Source organism: Pteropus alecto, unplaced genomic scaffold, assembly GCF_000325575.1.
Source record: "Pteropus alecto unplaced genomic scaffold, ASM32557v1 scaffold7, whole genome shotgun sequence".
NCBI lineage: Eukaryota > Metazoa > Chordata > Mammalia > Chiroptera > Pteropodidae > Pteropus > Pteropus alecto.
Window position 1 is genome coordinate 52,321,679 of NW_006494614.1, and position 7,667 is coordinate 52,329,345.

Genomic DNA, 7,667 nt, shown 5'->3' on the forward strand with positions numbered 1-7,667 from the left:
AGAAAGTTAAGAAGATTCTCTCAGACAACTGCCTCTCCTGCATTTCAGATTTATGCTCTCTCCAAACTTTTGCAAATTAGTCTTTTTAGTGTGCAGGAAGAGTTGGATTTTACACATTTCCACAGCCAGCAGAAGGTGAGAGGACAGAATAAATCTAGCAGAAGGAAGTAATTCTGACTTGACAACTTCCAGCTCCAGATATGTCTAAGGTCAGACAGAAAGTTTCTATTTCATGCATGATTGTTGAGAAGACTGTCCTATAAGAGAATGGAAAACTAAGAAAAACTAGCATTGACTAAACTCTACCAAGCCCTGTGCTGGTCCTTTACTTAATTATTCCTACAGCGATGCTGTGAAGGAGGCACCCTTGCCATCATTTTACAGAAGGGTAAACAGACTCATAGAAGTCAAACCATTTGCTCTATATCACAGATAGTAAAGAGAAGGAATTCCTGGCTGCCCTTCCCCAGCCCCACCTGGCTCTCCAGCATACTTGTGTCATTTGGAATTGTTTTGCATTAAGTGCTGAGCCCACAGGAAAGTCTAAATGTATCTAGTCATAACTGAGGGCAGAAACCTAAAGAAAGAGATTAAGTACACTCAGTGTCTACATCCTCATCACAATGCAAGCGGCATAACCGTCTGGCACTCCAAATTATGCAAGGCACAAAGGAGCACTTGAGTACACTGGAGAGTCCTTGTACACATTTGGGTAATTAGGACTTAGATTCTTCTAACCACTCATTGACCAAAGTAATTCCTCTCATAGAAGCTTCTGCTCACATATCTTTTCTTTTTTTTAAAGTCTGCGTGAAAACTATTTCCCAGGGTAAGAGTTCCACCTGGAGGATGATAGAGAATCTGGACCACCCTTCACAAAATTATAAAGCAGATAAACTGAATAAGGCTGAATATAGAACAAATGCTCAAGAAATTGTGCTAAGTATAACATTACAACATAATCATATTTAATCCTTAATAACAATTCATTGAAAGAGATACTAGTATTATTCCCATTTTGTTGATAAGGAAGATTCAAAGCCAATAATTTTCTGAACTCACTCAGCTATTACATATTAAAGAAGGAATTAAAACTCAGTTTTCCAAGAACAAAATTTAGACTCTTAGCAGTACTATATACAGCATCTCTAAGGAATAGAAATGGGTTCAGAAGTCTAAACAGTATCCTTTGTCTCTAGCCTGCACCCCAAGAAACTCCCCCACCTGGATATTTCCAGTCAACCCTTGTGCCACAAATCTCTCTCTAGGAACTATTAATTCTTGTCACAAGCAAACTGACTTAAACTCATTCACACTCAAGTATAAATAAAGCTTAATCAATAAGGCTTAAGCTTTAATTATTTATTTATTCAAATTGATTATTTAAGCTTAACAAATAAAAGTCAAAACTCCATTATTTCTTTACTATGCAATTAATTATTTGCATCTAAATTAAGGTAAACAAGGCTTAATATATCGACTCTTGATAGAAAACCCCAGTCTGGTCTGGGCTGACTCTGGGTTATCTTTTCTTCTCTCTGCCCCAGGCCTCAGTACTCTTAATTTCTTCCTTTCCTCTAGGCTGCTACCACCCATCCCATTTCTCAGAAGTCTTTTCCCCCAAGCCCATCTCCAAAACAGAATACAATATCCTTAGCAACCCTAATTCTTAAAATTTTGACACAAATTCACAGACCCTTTGTGCTGTAAGGGTTTCATTAAGGGGCACATGGATAAGTAAACAAAAAATAACATGGGATAATGAAGCAGTTTTTATCTTCCAAGATAGACACAATATCTCCCAGACCACGTGCTCTCGTTAAATGTGACTCTGGCATTCTTTTCATTGAGTGGTAAGGTTTGTGTCTACTTCTTTAAACCAGAGTGAATCTTTGTGACTGTTTGACAAAGAAATATCATAACTTTTCTCTTCACTTTCTTAAGAAAAGCGCTTTTAGAACTCAGATTAACATGCTATGACTAATTCCAAACTAACTCATGGGGAGTGACCATATTGCAGAAGTTACAGGAAGGTGTTCTGGTCAACAGATCAGCTAGACTGATCTTTCTGTCCTCCAAACTCTCAGAGTACTTCATCAAACAATTGTAACAGTTGGTAATGTAATATTATTGCCTCCTTTCTTATCTCCCAACAGGACTGAATTTATTGAAAATAATCAGATTTGGATACAAGCTCAATGCTTAGTAGATAATAAAAACATTATAAAAATGTTTTTCTTTAATTCAATAACTAAACAAAATATTAATTCTTAGTTGTTGGTCAAGGAAGGCTACCTGAAAAAGGTAATATTTAAGCTGGGTAGAGAAAATGGGTTGCACTAGAATATTCCCAGCAGGAAATTCTGTTTAAGGAAAAAACTCGCAGATAGCAAAACAATGAGCATTGGGGGCAGGGGGCAGCATACTATGCAGAGAAACAGGAGCATAGATCATATAAGAAGCAGTGGGAGAAGAGTTTGGTAAGGTAAAGTATGAGTCATATAGTGATTTAAATGAGAATCTTTAGAATTTCAACTTTACTTGGTGGCCATTGGTAGATATTAAAAAGTTCTAAGAAAGAGAGTGTTCATATCATGTTTTCTCTAAGCCACGCTTCCAAATTTTAAATCAATCGTTCAACTCTAAGTGTTGTACTAATTAATTATGCCTTACATAAATGTTTGGCATGCTGTTTCCATACCTAATAGTCAATTATGTTATGGTTCCCAGTCAAAATCATGTTTCTGGGTAGAACAAATGCTAAACCTTTGACCCTCTCTGAGAACCTGGGGATGTGCTTAAAGATAACTGACATCTTATGACAAGTTCTCCATGTCCCAGGGCAATAGAGCTCCAGATGGAATCAACAGGCCTCCTGATCTCCCTCAGCAAACTAATGGGATGAAAGGATCATTATCTAGAGAAGCAGCAGAATTATTAACTCCGGCAGCACCTCAGACAGTACTTTGCAAAGAATCCTTTCCAAATAGCCTGAAGCTGATGTTTCTTTGACAAGTGCAGGCTGAGACCAGCTTCCTTTATTTGTGGCTCTAAAGGAAAACTTTGTGTAACTTTTAACATGATGTCTAAATGATACACTAGAATTATTGCTAAAAACTGATTCATCTACTAGGTCAATTCATTTGCACTCACCAAACACATAGTGAATATTTACTCTGTTCCAACCATTCTATATACACTGCTTCATTTAATACTGTCTTAATGTCCATGAGAAATGAGTCAAGTAATTAGGCCAAGGTTATATAGTACAAGCTAGTTTCAAACACGGGCTGGCTATAACTTTTCATTTTTCCTCATTACCCAATTCTGTCTTTCTACATATGACAGAAACCAGATTGGTACTGGGAGCATAAAAAGGAGTATGATGTCATCCTTGCTATCAAGGGCCTCACAAACTATGTGGAAGACGACAGGTAAGCAAAGAAGAAATAAGAGCTAAATAGAAATACCAAAGAAATATAGTACAAGCATTTTAAAAACAGTAATTATTTTTTAGTTACAAGGATCAGGAAGGCCTTACAAAGGAAAAAAATTCAACATGGAGTTTCAAAAATGAACGAGATTTTGATTGACGGTAGAATAGAGAAGACCACTAAGTACAACCACTACTGGAATTATGAACTGAGACTGGGTTGTCTTGAGGACCTGAGTCCAACAGAAACCTCAGAATCAATTCTAAATATTGGAGTTGCCAGAGAAATGTCTAGAGAAACATATATACTTGCATATAAAAAACAATGTGCTGAAAGTAAAATTAAGAAAAAGAGAACATCAGTTGCACATCTAAACCACAATGAACTATCACCTCACACCTATTAATGATGGCGATTATCAAAAGGACAAGAAATGACAAGTATTGGTGAGGATGTGGATTAAAGAGAACTCTTGTGTATTTTTGGCGGGCATATAAATTGGTGCAACCACTATAGAAAACAGTGTTTCCTCAAAAAAGTTAACATAGTACTACCACATGATCCAGCAATCACACATCTGGGTATTTATCCAAAGAAAATGAAAACACTAATTTAAAAAGATATATGCACTTCCGTGTTCAGTGAAGCATTATTTACAATAGTTGATACATGGAAACAACCTAAGTGTCTGATAAAGAAAATGTGATGCTAAATCTCATGCAAAGAAAGGGGTCTCACCCACCTAATATATCAGGTAATAGGCAAACAGATCTGTCCTGGCTTTGACCCTGATGTGACCTCTGAACCAGCTCTAGCGCTTCTCCACTGAGGTCTAAGAACCCAGAGAGAACACTAACTGAGAATCAATCACCCATGGATGAGAGGCCCTTTGTGGAAGTCCAGGTTTCCTAAGAAGATCCAGCACTCAGTTTGGGCACGGGTGGGGAGGTGGGGGGGCGGGGGCTGGGGACTAGATGTAATAGGAATGGTCTGCATGGTTTTGGGCCATGAGAGATTGCTTCGCAGCCTTGGGGGAAAGGCTGTGAGTGAGCACCCAGCTACCCCAGCTATGCTGACGCTGTCAAAGAGGCTCGTTTCTCTCACGTCATCCAGAGTATTAAACCAGGAGCTCCATGCCTGGGGAGCAGAAAGAATCTGGGAAAATGCATGAGCCTCTCAAAGGGCATTAAAGTAACTCAATTCATAGTGACTGCATGATGGACTCTCTCAAGTAGCCAGCTCAGGAACTGCTAGGAGAGTCCCACCTGACACACACATTCCCGGCAGCCCTCGTGCCTTAACTACACGCACACCCACTCTGCAGCCGCCTACCTGTGTGCCCTCCTGAAGGTGGCAGCCAAAGAACGGTGGAAGACCACACAGGTGAGCACCTCAGAAGTCAGCCCCAATCTGCGGGCCAAGGAGAGACCACAAATTGAGCTCTAGCACCGACTTTGGGAGAACAAAAGAGAGACTGTTAGCATTCCAAGCGTCTAGTGTGTTTGTTGCAGGTTGGAGAGAAGACATACAAGGTTAAAATATTCTGCCACAAGAGGAAGCAAGAAGCAGGAGCAGATGTGTCCACAGAAGGTTTGAGAGCCTCAAAATCTAGCAGGGCAGATAGATGGAAGGTGTTTCTGCCCACAAGTCAGTATAAACTGGAGGTGACTGCTACTTCAAATGTGAAGACAGCAACATGAAAAATCAAGGTAACATGACACCACCAAAGAATCATAATAATCTTTCAGTAACTGAACCCAAAGACAAAGAGACCTACAATTTACCTGTTAAAAAATTCAAAATAGCTATTTTAATAAAACTCAATGAATTATAAGAAAACACAAAAATATAATTCAGATTATATATTATTATTATTCATTATTCAGCCATGCTAAGAGAGATAAGTCAGAGAAAGACAAATAATGTAGGTTACTTATATGTAGAATCTAAAAAAAACAGATTTATAGAAACAGAGCAGAATGGTGGTTAGGATGAGATGTGGGGTGGGGAAATGGGGAGATGTCTGTCAAAAGGTAAAAACTTCTGATTATAAGATCAAAAAGTTCTGGGGATCTAATGTATAGCATGGTGATTACATTTAATAACACTATATTACATACTTGAAATTTGCTGAAAGAGTAAATTTTAAATGTACTCATTACAAAAGTGATAATTATGTGATGTGTTGGAAGTGTTAGCTAACACTATAATGGTAATCATTTTGTAATATATATCAAATCAACACATTGTACATCTTAAACTTACATAATGATATATGTCAAGTAAATTGCAACAAATTAAAAAAGAAAAAGTTAAGTAAATGTTGACTAACAGATACAACCAGCATTTCATAAAAGTGCAAACAACTGGCCAATCAACAATTGATCAGTCAATAAACATTAGAATCAGGAAAATGTAAATTAAACTCAGAAACATGCAATCTCATATCTATTAGATTAGCAGAAATTACAAAGTCTGATAACGCCAAGAAAGCCAGGGTGGTTCAAGCATTGCTGAAGAAATGGAACAAAGAAACTTTTCATTCAGTGCTGGTATTCCGTCTTCCCTGCCCTCTCAATCCCATCTCTCTCCAGAACAGCAGCAAAAACAGAGGGTATTCTTGGGCATTATACTGGAGAGCTGGATTTCTATAACCCGTGCAATATTCAGATTTGTTCAGAGATAACAAAAATTATAGTAACCAAACTGTTTGATTCTAGTTTAAACAGGAAGCCTATACTTTAAGGCAGTGGTTCTCAAACGTTATCATGTACCACATTCACCTGGAGAAGTTTACAAATTACTTGGCTTCCCCTTTAGAATTTCTAATCCAAGAGTGATGGGGCCCAAGAATTTGCATTCTAACTAGCCCCCAGGCAATGCTGACAATGCTGGTCCAGAGACTACACTTTGAGACCTCTTGCTCTAGAAAATAAACTCAGATCTATTATAGTATGAAAAGAATGATGCAATAGAAGGGGATTTGGCATTTATTTGGGGCTGATTATTTGCCAGACTTTTAAATCACTTACTTTATTATTATTAATTGCATTCCACAGATAAGAAAACTAAGGCTCTTGAAGGTTAAGTACTTTGTCTAGTACCCCACAGGTAAAATGTAACAGAGGGGAGATTAAAATATAGACCTATGTGTCTATGGCCATGCTACTCTGAACAAGCCCAATCTCATCTGATTTTGGAAGCTAAACAGGGTTGGGCCTGGTTAGTACTTGGATGGGAGATCACCTAGGAAGACCAGGTGCTGTAAGTGTAAAAAAATAAAAAAATAAGGGATTGTAAACTGATAAGGTCCTTGCAATCTGTGAGGTCAACCAAGGGTTGCCTTGCCTAAAAAACAATTATATATATGTCTATGTGACGACAATCCTGATACTCTTTTCTCCATAGCCCATAACTCTTAGGCTAAACACCCTTTGCTATTGGTATTACTGCATAAGATGTAAGCATGACAGTTACCTGGTATGGATAAATGCATAGACTATCTATCTATAGCTATCTATCTATATAAGTGTAGAACCAATATAATGAAGGTACAGGTGACATACCAAGAAAAAAAAACACTAGCCTAGCCCTAAGGGCCTTCCTAATACCATAATGAAAAGTGAGAAAGAACATTGTAAATCCTCCTTTATATTTTTTCCAGTTTTCTACAGAACTGTGAACATACAATTATGGTTATTACAGTTACTACAAACATATTGAGTACAATTCATTTCAGTTATGTTAACTTCTTAGCAAATATTTATGCTCTTTGTGTAAGGTCCCAAAATAAAGAGGTAATTAAGAAGACATCCCTCAAAAAGTGGAAAGGATTAAGAAGCATAAATTAGTAATTACAAAATAGTCATGGGGATGTAAAGCATAGCATAACGAATATAGTCAATAATATATTGTAATAACCGTGTATGGTGTCAGATGGGTGATACATTTATTGGGGTGATCACTTCGTAAGTTATACAAATGTCTAATCACTATGTTTTACAGCTGAAACATAATATGCCGAGTGTAATCGTAATAAATTTTTAATTATTTAATAATTTTTTAAATTTAGAAAACATTAAGGAATGAGCCCAACATCTTTATTCAGTTCCTCTCCAGTTAGAGAATTGACCAGATCAGAAAATTAAAACAAATAAGCAAACAAAGAAAGTCAGCTATTACTTTTAATATCTAATGTTTCGTGACCACAGAAGCTATGGAATATAACAAAGA

At 37.3% G+C, this 7,667-nt stretch overlaps 1 pseudogene; it reads left to right on the forward strand.

The window, feature by feature from the left end:
* Window positions 1-6,586: 6,586 nt before the first annotated feature.
* LOC112474838 lies at window positions 6,587-6,705 on the forward strand (annotated as a pseudogene).
* The last annotated feature ends 962 nt before the right edge of the window (window positions 6,706-7,667 follow it).